The sequence below is a fragment of the Coccinella septempunctata genome, chromosome 3 (assembly GCF_907165205.1).
Source record: "Coccinella septempunctata chromosome 3, icCocSept1.1, whole genome shotgun sequence".
Lineage (NCBI taxonomy): Eukaryota > Metazoa > Arthropoda > Insecta > Coleoptera > Coccinellidae > Coccinella > Coccinella septempunctata.
This window is the reverse complement of record NC_058191.1, coordinates 9,437,819-9,450,707: the sequence shown is the minus strand read 5'-3', so window position 1 is coordinate 9,450,707 and position 12,889 is coordinate 9,437,819. Positions and strand designations below refer to the sequence as shown.

The window sequence follows — 12,889 nt, the reverse complement described above, 5'->3', positions numbered from 1 at the left end:
ATATTTATAAGGCTATTATGACTCATCCCCGTATTCACCAACGATCCCTAAATATTAAGGAATACCTGAGCCCATTTAAGTTCAGGGGACTTTTAAACGTTAATTCTGCGTCGAATGAGTTTACGTTATGTGAACTATCCGTTTTCATACGGAGGGCCCCCAAATTTATAAGAATTAAATTGAAATTTCACAAATTTCATAAAATATTGACCGGCCAAAAAGTACTAATGAAAATATCTCCGAAAATGGGCTCAACTTTGAGCTCGTCTAGTGAAGAGTAGAGAGAAGGAGAACGATCGCCGTAATAAAAAAGTGATCCCAAAAATGGGGAAAATAGGTCAGTCACTGCTACCGCTTGAAGTTAATAATTGTGAATTTCAGAGATCGAAATTCTAACGTCAATTTAAAATGGCCTGCCTGCATTTTATTGCAGGTTAACTTTAACGTTCAAACCTAGAAAATTGCTTCGAACAAAATTCGTAGAAAATTCTCTACAACTTCTATAATGAATGCGAGAACAATTTGAAGCTCAGGAGAGGAGATAATTCAAAAAAACTGTCAAGGTTATGACCAATCCGTATTATTTCGCCTGCTGAAAATGTCAAAATATATTTTTTCCGTTATTTTTGAATCATTAGCTTTAAAAAAAAAGCCACCGCGCTCGAGAATGTACACGTGACGATTTTTTTTGCAAGTTTGGCGCCATCCCACACATTTTCGTCACGCTTAAATTGTCAGATTAAGAGAATATATACAGGGTATCCCAAAACTAGTGAATCAAACGTCACACCACGATAGAGTAGATGAAATACTATCGAATGACACCAACATTAGTTGAGCGAAAATGTAACGATTCCGAAAAAACCTAACCTGAAATTGCCGATTTTCGGTCAATCTTCCTAATCACAGGGCCAATTTTTGAATAGGGACCGCGTTTGTCTCCCATATTATCAGCCCTATGGCGGGGGTTTATTCTGAATAATAAAAATTATGTAGAAAAATCAATTGTTTTAATTTACATTTACATTTATGTTTTCGATTAAGTACTTGAAATACTTTTAATTAGGTATAATAAAACAATAATCTAGGATTAATATGATTTAAAATCGCTATCCTTTTTCACAAACTGGCTCTGTGATTGAAAAAAAATAGTTCGAAAATCGGCAACTCTAGGTATTTCCATAAAATTCTGATCATTTTGGAAACAGTGCATTTTCGCTGAACTAATATTGGTATCATTCAATAGTATTTGGTCTACTCTATCGTGGTGTGACGTTTGATTCGTTAGTTTTGTACTTTTCAACATGTAAGTAACCACATATATCTTAATCTGTTACGCTCGAGTATGTACAATGTACATATGTATGTATGTTCGTTTTTTTGTTATTATTTTAACAGGCTTTCCTGGACAATTCCCCCTATATACAGTTCTAAATCTATATCTATAAAATACCATAAATCATTTTTTTCAGCATCGGTATAAATATAGTAAGGAAATTGAACTCAATGAAGAAATTTCTTAATAGAGTGCAATAAGTAAGAGTCATCAGCTTCATTAAGAACAATCGAGAAATTGATAAAATTCTCAGGAAATCACTGAAGTCAACAAATAGATAATATATTTTTTATTGCATGAATTATAAGTATATGAAATGATAATAATAATTGCTTAGTCTTCATTTGAAGCCAATTCTGGCAAGAATATGTTTGTTCCCATTTTCTTCTGAAAAATTCACTCTGAAATGAATATGTATACATCTTAAAATATAAATTCATTGAATTAAATAATCCAAAATCATCAAGAATACATGTATTATATATTTAATGTGGAAATGTACAAATATATTCAATAGGAATGTATAAATAAAAGATTTTACCTTCGGTACTCTTAATACGGGTATCTAGGCTGAATTGTTTAGAAGTTTCTTCTTCCGTTCGGTTAGTGAACCATACCCTCTGGATGAAAAAATGGAAAATGTGTTAAATAATTATATCATCTTTCACCAGTGCTCGAAAATTCAGGCAACTTTAACTTCTTTGACTCAAAATTTATTTCCGTCTAGCGACACCAGCACATTTATTGGATAGAAAATAAATTATCTACTGGTACATGATTTGGGAAACAAAAATCTGTGGTATGTCAGCAGCAATCATTCTCCACTCTCCAAAGTCTAGTATGAAAATGGGTTGAACAATGAGAAAGCGTTTGATCGCTATGGGCACAGAAATAATTGTTCTACTTTTTTTATAATAATGCCTAGTCAGATTTCCAGAGGAGGTTACAGCGGAAAAACCCGAAAAATATGTATAATTTTACCAACCAACATTTATAATAACTTTCTCCGAGAGAAAAACATAAGATAGACTTGCTGTGTCAAGCATTAACCCATAAAATTAATCAATCAAAACTTCAGTAGGAATTCAACCCTCACTGGGAGATTTGTTGTCCTTATATGACTGGAATAAAATTTATCGTACTCTCTCACAAATGCGCCCGAATGGTGTCGGAGCTAAGAAAGTTGCAAACAAAGAGAGTTCCAGTTGAGCAGTAATAACATGCTACGGCATAATTCCGATCTTAACGTTTATCACTCAACCCTCAATTCATCACGAATTTCGCTAATCTCCAAATACACTATCAAACACTCAATTTCGACATCAATCTGTACGCATAATTAGATGCAAAGTTTTCTGAATTGAGCTTTCAGCTCCGCTATATAATTCCATTGCAGCCAATTATACCCTGTGCAACTTTCCTTGAACAATAATTGCAACAAGAGAATTAGCGTCGTTTTAGCTTCGAATAAACCTCATGTTTCTGTTCTATTACAAGCCAGGGAATCGATTCACGCTAGCTCTTTCGAGCCTAGAAAGACCCTTCTTTGGGCTTCAAACCTCAATTAGTCATCATTGTGGGGGCTGATTGTGTTGTACGTGTAACCTCATTGAGGTAAGAAACGGCTTGTAAGGGATAGCGGAGGAGAGCAGTGGTGGGATGATGAGTGTTATGGTGGGTTTGACGAAAGTAAAAATGAAATTGAAAGAACGAACATCAGTGATTATTTGGATAATACTCGTATATAAGTTGTATTATTAGAAGTATGTACGCAAAACACCTCACCCACGTTTCTTCTTGAAGACACTATAATGACCTATAACAACCTACTATAAATCAATATAGCATCCATTTTTTATGGAATAACAGGCGTGTGACTTCTAAAAGGATCTGTTAGTCTGGGTAGAGGAGACTGAGGCTGGTCGAGACATCCTAATGAACAAAAAAAAGATATGTTAATAAATCGTTGTTTTTTTCAAGTAACGCTTCTCTACTTCTACTTCTCTACTCATCGTTGAATAAACGACAAAATGTTCATTATCATATTTTCCATTCATCCTGGTTTTGTCATCTATGGACAGCAAACATCAATTATAGATACTATTCATACTTTTCTGATAACACAAACACCCATACCAAGCCTGAACTCAAACCCACATCTCTGGCTGTCCTACGTCCTAGTCAGGTACACTGGCCGCTACTTCACCAACTGAAACCAAGTTAATTTCTTCTTGCGCATTATTGTGCTAGGGTTTTCATGTTCGTCCACTTCGGATATCTCTTCTTAGTATAGTTTTAATAAGTTTCCGTACTCATTTTAATCTCTCCTCAATTGATCTCGCGGTCTCCTTTTGTAAATTCTCATTCTTCCTCTGTCTTCCTCCGGATCGTAGTCCACTAGTCTCCTGAGTTCTTCGTTTGGATGTTCCTTCGCTGTTTCGAATAACTTTTCAGCTTTCCTCTTCATAAATTCGGTGATGGTTTCCCACTTCAGATCTCGATATATCTGTTTGTTCCTGACAAACCAAGGTGCATCTATGGCACATCGTAGTAGCTCATTTTCTGTTGCCTGAATTCTTTTTATATGGCTCTTTGCCGCAAATCCCCAAGCACCTGATCCATAAGTCAGCTGCGGTCTAACAACGGCTTTGATTATTTTCAATTTTGTCTCATTTGACATGTGGCTCTTTCTACCTATCAGCGGGTAGAGCGAATTCATCGCTGCCTTGGTTTTGTCAACGGCTTGTTTGATATGGCTTCTTCAAGTTAGACCTTTGTCTAGGGTGATACCTAAATATTTCGCTTCGTTTTTCCACTCGATTTCTTCTCCATCTACCTCTAGATTTGTTCTAGTTCTCAGTTTCCTCTTCTGCAGTAATATCGCTTAGCTCTTTTGTCCGTTGAGCTTCATTTTCCATTTAATACACCAATCATCTATAGCTTCTTGTAATTTTCCTTATATGATTTCTGGCTTGCGATGTCGTATTTCGATTCCAGTTTCGTCGGCATATAGTGTCAGCATAGTCCTTGGAGATTTTGGTATATCGTGAATATATATGTTATACAGCAACAGCCCAAGTACTGACCCTTGAGGCACCCCTGCTTCCATATATCTGGTAGTGGAGATTTTTCCTTCCACTTTCACGTAGAATGTTCCTCAAATAATTCATAATCAACTTGTACAGTTTGATTGAATATCCAGCATATCTCATTTTGTAAATCAATCCTTCATGCCATACTCTGTCGAATGCTCTGGCGACATCTAGTAGAACAAGACCTGTTGCTTGTTTATTTTGGAATCCTTCTGTTATGTATTCTGTGAGTCTCAGTAATTGCTGTTCTGTTGAGTGATCACTTCTGAATCCTGAAACCAAGAGGTGTGGCAATCCATTTTATTACTTTTCTGCAGAACCGTTGAAGGAAGTGTTTTTCAGAAAAATGATTCGGGTGGTTCGTATCATTTCACTTTATATATTGGGAATTCAATAATAACATTAATCGCGGACAAACACATTCAACATTCAATTCAACATTGATGTAGCTTTTGTTATATTTTATTGATTGAAAGTTCATATGATGTGAATAAGTTTCATATAGTCACGAGTTCTTGAATAGTTTAACATAAAACCTGTAATGTTTCTTACTCATACGTTGTGAGAGAACCATAAGGACACGTTAGATTAACGTGTTTTTTAGTTTCATATTCAACGCTGATGTTATGTTCCTTAGGAGACAGAACAGACGGACAAAATGGATAGGGCTAATAAAACGAATAATGGTTTTTGATCAATGGCGAGTCTAATGGAACTCTAAAAGAATTTTTTTTTAGAGTTCACTGATTGAAACATGTTAAACTGCAAAATCTCGATTCACTACATAACTGCAACACATATCGATTAATATTATATTCAATATAGGAGAGTTTCATGCGACTAATTGGTACTTTTGTTAAGAAAACACAACGAACGAACGAAACAAAACTCGAAATAAGTGTTACCTTTGTAGCGTATGCAAAGAAGAATATGTTGACCCGCTAGTGTCAATATGTCATAAGTTTTCGACTCTTGTTTTGATAAATAAGTGTTTCTTATGACGGAGGATAGTGCTTCACACCGCTAAAGAAAAATCCAACACCGGTGGAGAAACGTGAAAGTTATAGCTAAAATTAAGAAATAACTAGACCCTTATGAAATGGTGATATTTCCATAGCAACGCAATATACCAGAAGAATGGTAAAATTTGCCGAGTTATTGACCTAATAATCCACAGAACATCTAAAAGGACTCTGTAATTCCCCCCACTATTTCAAAACTCTTCGCCAAAAAGAAAAAAATTTTTTGTTGCCTCACATTCACACCCGGTACAACAAGTAGGCAATGAAGAAAAAATACCTTGACGCCCAGAAAAAAGATATAGCTTTGCACCTCTAGCTAAAAATTCAAAATGGCTAAGTAATAGTAAGTTATAGCTGGTTAAACTTATGCTATGTTTTCAGTTGTTCAACTTCATTGCTCCTTATTTTATTCGCATGAAAAGGACAAGATATCATATATTCATTTTAAACTTACCCTTCTCAACTTACCCTTGTTGCTATGGGTTGAATAATGTCGTCTTTAAACGTCAAAATGGAATTAAATATTAAACTACCTACACTCCTCTGAAAATTCAAAATTAGGTACTTCCTGCGTTTATAAGAGTAAAACGTTTACCTTCGGACATTTTATACATTTATATATTGTATGGATTGCTCTTCATATCATACAGTGTGCACAGAAAGTATGGAATAAATTCATTTTCTCGCACTGGCAATAAAAAAAATGCGTCAAGCGAGGGGCACATTTTAGGCATATTGCCTTGCCTCTAGCTTCACCCACTTAGCGGGGGTGAGTGCCAACCCTAGTATTTGTAATTGGAAGGGGTGTCTAGTGATACCTTATTTTAAAGGTCTCTCGCTCCAGATTATAACCCTAGAGTTTGAAGTTGCTAGTGTGGTCTTCGTTAACATGATAGTCCAAATTCCTAATTTTATTAGTTTTGTCAAGCTGTCATATTAACAGAAATGGAAAAATGTTGTTTATTGAACAGTATACTGTCAGGCCAGAAAAGAATTTCAGTTTGAATATTTAATTGGGTAAAGTAAGTTATTGTTTATTATTTAAGTAGGTAGTTATAACCCTAAAGTTTGGAGTGGCTGCTGTGATTTCTGTTAATATGACAGTTCGAGAAAACTAATGAAATTAGGAATTTTGACAAGCTGTCATGTTAACAAAGATAACGCTAGTAACTTCAAACTCTAGGGTTATAATCTGGACCTTTAAAATGAGTTTTCTCTCGACCTCCCTTCCCATTACAAAAACTAGAGGTGGCACTCAACCCCGCTCAGGGGGTGAAGTTAGAGGCAAGGTAATATGCCTAAAATATGCCCCTCTTAAAAAGTATATCGACATGTTTCAGCATTTTTTTTTAACCCAGTGCGAGAGAATTTATTCCATACTTTAAGTACACATTATATACTTACATGACGTGTTCATCGAGGAATAGAAGAACAAAATACCAAAATTTTCGCAAGAAAGTAATTTTGGCTGCAACGACATGCTTTTGTTCAAATCAAATTTTGCGTTTCTTCATTCTTTTGTATTTATAACCCATTGATTTCAAAATTTTGGAGTGTGATGTTCGTCCCCCAATTTCACTTCAATAATCATCTGTGCAACCACTTGGGAAAAGCATTATTTTTCATAATAATTTCTGCGCAACGAGCGAGCATTTTGCGCAAAAGAACGAGAAATATGAAAAATGTGATTAGTAGACTTGATTCATGATGAAGCAACCGAGTGAGACAAATACAACACTAAATTTCCGTACGACCTAATACAAAAAAGAATATAATTGTTAGTGTACAAAAAAAAGGCTCGAATTATATATCGCTATATGGCTTAGCTGCCACTTTTCGAGAAAGTGAACATGACTCTGGTCTACGTTAAATTAAAATAACACAATATCCTTGCGGAGAACGGTCAAACTCTAGCTAACTGTTAACATGGTCATAAATCAAAACTGTCCATATTTTCGGCCAAACCAGCGTGTAACACAAGATACTAATTTACAGTGGCCTTCTTTTCAACCAAAATTTTCATCCGCATAAAATTCCACGGCATGTTTCAGAATAAACAAGGATCTTACGCAACCAACATATCTTAATGTTTTAAACATGTACATGGACTTCTTGCGATAATCACTTCTTCTACAAGGGACTTTCAGCGCCATAAATTCAAACAGCTCCTCAAAAACATGTCATTTTAGCGATCGTGCCGCAAACTGGCAATATAACCACTTTGCATTTACCCCAAAGGGATCCAGACACGAACTTGAATATTTCAGAATAATGGTTTCGTACGACCCGAGTGTTTTTACATTCCTCTGCAAATATTGATTCGGGAATATCTCCACTTCGAAGTATCTTGTCCCTTTCAAGAGTCTTACTATCCAATTATTCATGGTGGGTCGTTAAAAAAAGTATTGTTATGCGTATGTATGTCCAGTTCCGCAGAGGCCAGAGAGTATTTTCGTGTTTTCGAGTATGACGTGGAAATTTACTTAGGAGCAAGGAAGACCAATTTGATATTGTCGCAAGAGAGGCATTTCGCATTGAAGTTATGAAATCAGCATTACTTGGTTCAACATTGAGCCCTCAAAGATATTCCTCACTTCACCTCACCACAAACGTCTACAAGATATCGTATGCTCATTGTGATTCAATCTTTTAGTTATACATATATACCCTGCTCAACAATTAGTAGGAATTATTGATAGTTGCTCCAAGATGTTTATTTTTATCAGTATATTTTGTTGACATTCTTCTATTTTTGAGAGGATAATGAAATAATGAAGAGTTTCATAAAAAAAAATTGTTGATTTTGATTGAATGATGAGGAATTTTAGGTTTGAAAAACAAAGAAAAAAATTTATAAAGAGAAAATTGAAAGTCTCGGTAGAGCTACTTAGTTGTTGGTCCCCGACGAGATCGTTTCAAGCATTCTCGAGATCGGAAACAGAACATTAATTGAAAAGGAAACAGTTAAGTTCTTCAATTCCTTCTTTTCTTTTTTTTTTAAACAGTAGAGGTAGGTAAAAATGAATGTTTGTAACTATCAATCAATACCTATATGTATAAGCCTCTATATTGTTTTGCGAATGTTTATTGGTTGTTTGTGGATATGAACATATTTATTAGATATTATCAAAATGTAGAATCTATCACTGCACTGGTAGAGGACATACACAATTTCGATCAAGGTGTTATAGAAAAAAAATTTCAAAGTATTCCGAATAAATACACGCAGTGTCCAAAAAATTATGATGAATTTAGAAACCATATGAAATTTCATTTTTATATAATAATTCTGACTTTTCATCTAGAGGATAAAAATAAAATCAAAATGAGGAATTTTATTCCTGGAAAATATAAGAAATACTATCAAAATAAACTCAAAGATCGATTATAGAATGAGATAAGTATGGATGGAGGTTTATGAAGTGGCCGAATTGGACGAAATTGCCGGAACCTCTGTTTCTATTTTGACTGAACATAGTGAGCAGAATACAAAGATTGTTAAAATGAGAATAAAGATAAAAGTGGATCTCACTCATCTCATCTCAAATGAACTAATGTGGGATAATCACAACTTAGACCTGAAAAATGAATATTCTAGAGCCAGAAGTCAAATTGAAGAAAAGATAACAGAAGCAGAAAATGTTCGTTATCTTCTTTGGATAAAGTTTGCATACGTTACATCAGTTGTAGATTTCAAAAATATTAACCTGAAGATGAAATGCATATGATGCAGTGGTCGGGAATGGGTATCTCCTGAAGGAATTAACAGATAATTACAAGAATATTAAATTCTTCAACAAAAATCATCTTGCATCAATATAAGTAAAAGGAACTAAAGGAAGTTTCAAGTTAAGATGAAATTTCACATGAATAAACAATCAACAGGACAACTGGCGCGTATTTGTGGCTGTTCATCTTAATACATTGATATAATAATAATAATTAGGTATTTATTGGTACCTTAAAACATTTAAAATGTATAGGTCAAGTCAAATGAAAAATATAATAGAAAAAACAATTTTCGGAAAAGTATTCTACGACGACCTCCATCGAAAAGCCTGTAGTAAACTTTTCGCATTAATTCACTCGAACATAAAATTCTCAAATGCCACCACTTTTTTGGGTCTCCCAATAGAAGGAAATTCTTTGTCATCCTCTTCATTCACAATGTTTCTGATAGTGGAAATATTCAGCTGAAATATAAGTCGTTTAGATTCAAATGAAATATTATATAAATTCTCTTACATTGAATATGTTCGCTACCGTCTGACGTATTGTGGATTTTAGAATATCAGGGTATAACTATTTGAATGCACTTTCGGCATTTTCGTAATAAAAATTGATATCAGTTGTGGCAACGGCGTTATGACATTAACGTCATTTCATGAGTGCCAACCTTACTCCGTTCTAGTTACAAAAGTTATTTCATGGCCAACTGACTGCTAAAATAAATGTGAATGGAGTATATGTTCATCGATTTAGGGAAAGCATTCGACACACTCAGTCATGAGAATCGATTTAGGAACTGTACTGATTAAAAATTACCTCTCCAATAGAAAGCAAATGTTAGCAATAAATGATAAGCTTAGTGAAAGAAAGTTAATTACTTACGGGATTCCACAAGGCACTCTTCTTGGTCCGCTTCTCTTCTTATATATGAATGGGTTGTTAGAGATAGAAGTTGATGGTGATATTCTGAGCTTTGCAGAAAATAGTGTAATTCTATTTGAAAGCATATCATAGTCAGACTTGAAGGGTTTAGTCATTCGGGACTTTGGTCAGATAGCAAAATGATTACAACATCATACATATCAATATGAAGCAATATCAACACTAAACAAGGGCAACTTGTGGTTTTGAACGCCAAAATTAATTAGGAGAATAGACCAGAGATGTTGCAGTAACAATTGTCTTTTGCTTGCGTTTCGCTTCTTTCATTTCCACAATTACTTCGTTCTGAGAGTTAGGAAAGTGAATTGAATTGGTCCTGGTTACTTGTCAGATATCTCAAGGTTGTATCTTCTGACCATACCGACTACTGACATTGAATGAATAAAAGGAGTAATCAATTCATTCCAGCCGAGGAATGAGTTAGTATTCTTCTGACAAGGTAAGATAAGATCAAAACGATGGTCAGCATCTACTATTTCTCCACGAAATGGTATTGCTGTTAATACTTTGAGTGATTGTGGTCTGTTAGTTCGTTTTAGATCGTAACATTTGTTCATTTTATATTAGTAGGTGCTATTTAGCTGAATTAATTTATTTCGTTTATGTTTGGAAACCCTTCGATCGGAAGAGTGTTAGAACTTTGCCCCTTTTTTCAGCTTTGAATCGTTTGTTTATTTGAAAATTAAAGTCTGAATATAGAGCATCCGATCATGTTCCTTAAAGATTTTCTGAATCATCATGTTCCATAAACATTTCAGATTCTTCATATCTCCGCCGTTTTTCATCTTTATATTGAGAACGTTGTCTTCCAAAATTTCTGCAGGTTTTTCTCGAATAGTTTCTTAATTGAAGGAGTAGTCTTGATTCAGCAAAAATTCTGAAAACTGATTCCACAAAGACCTTATGGTCCTTTTGTTATAAAGAGGCAGAAGTTTCATTCTGAATTGCTTTCGAGTGATGTGAAGCCACACGTCCATGCCTAATTTCTGCATATCTTCAGTGCTTCTAAGGAGTTGCCATGCCACTATAGAAAGATCGTGAACATAATGCATGTCGATCACTTTGGCGTATGTGTATACGACCATCTCAGTGAATGTGTGAAGAACACCCAAATATAAAGGGCAACTAATTTCCATCTAACTACATGTCATGAAATGGTACGAAGCATCAACTCAACAATAAACACTTTTCCGCCGAAAGGGAGAACTTAACTAGCCGTCTACCAGTGTTTTCATCGCGTCTTTTGTTATAGGCAGGTATGTAAACAACACATCCGCCCGCAATATTTCTCCACCGCTAGGGTTAACTTGGGTGTTTCCTTCCTGCTGTTTACGCGGCGTCCCAAGTCCGGTTTGCTAATTGGTTCCTGTATCCACGTCGCGACGCTTCCGAGTTGTATGGTTCTCATTCGAGCTTGCATCGACTTTGATAATGGGCTGTCTACTATGGCTAGGTGTAAAGTTTTGTTACCCTGTAGTAGGATTTATTGGGCTATTCACATCATTTCAGATTATTCTAACTAGCGTTTCGCCTCGCATTCGCCCGGTGTCTTCAGGGAATTATTTATCATTAAAAAAAAAACGTTCTTCGCTTAGGATAATTTTTATTTCGAAAAAAGTTGTCAAACTTGATAGCTCATTTCTCCAAATGATTTATGAACTTGCTCTATTTCTACAGTTTGGATATGGCACAACTCAAATTTCAAACTTTAGGTCTGGTTCAGTGAAGGTATGATATTCAAACTTCAGATTATGTAAAAATAAGTGGACTGTTACCAGATACTGTCAGTTGGAGATGGTAGTGTAAAAACATTTATGTTCGACTGAATCATAAACACTTTATTCATGAATTCGTTTAGTGTCCATAATTGACTACTTTATTGGACACCACTTTATTGGACACCACTTTATTGGACTCAACTGTCACTATCATTCTGTCAAGTAAATATAAAAGATACAAACAACACTTTATTCAAGGAAGAAGAATTGAACTTCGACCTGAAATCAAAATTATGAATAACTATTCTGAGAATTAGTGTGGTAGTGAATATTAAAAACACATTCTTTGTTATTGTAAAAATGCATGCCTGAGGATGTCGAGCTCGAAGTGGAAGCATTGTTTTCGTTCTGCAATACTCTTGATGAGCATCAGCTACTTCCTGGCCCAATATTCTGGTGGCAACACTTATTTTAGTACTTTCCAATTCATCTATATATATTGTATGTTTCTGAGCTTTCAATGCACTATTGAAGTAAGCGAGAATACTGTCTTCTGTCGATTTCACAATTTTCTTCGTTTTACACCACTTGTTTTAGGCCGCATACATATTTTCATAAGCACTTTTAGATTTAGTGGGTAAGAGAGATTCTTTGGCGCTTACGGCTAAATTTTCTACGCTTTCTTCTCCAGCACTGTCCACTTTTTGGATTATTATGACGTTTGTCATGAAATTAAGGAAGTAAACAACTGTGTTTACTAAGGTTGCTAAGGTCGCTGGTTACTAAGGTAAGAAAATCAAAAGCACACAATGTTTTTCAGTAATAAGCCATTTCAGAAAATAAAATTTCTGCATTGCAGTCGAACATAAAGCTTTGTATGCAACTCGTACATAATTAGGCTTTATGGACTCGCCCAAGTTATTGGCCTCGCTCGCTTTGCTCGCTCTGCCATAAACTTTTGGACTCGTCCATAAAGACCTAATTTATGTACTTGTTACATAAATAGCTATTATTTTATGTCGTTCAAAATCATAGAATAAATAAGTCACC

The 12,889-nt window shown here is 35.0% G+C and overlaps 1 protein-coding gene across 1 annotated transcript in view; it reads left to right on the top strand.

Annotated features, from left to right (window-relative positions):
- Positions 1-12,889, top strand: part of LOC123309531 (gamma-sarcoglycan) — a 51,081-nt gene that overhangs the window by 4,637 nt on the left and 33,555 nt on the right. The gene's annotated exons all lie outside the window — the stretch shown is intronic.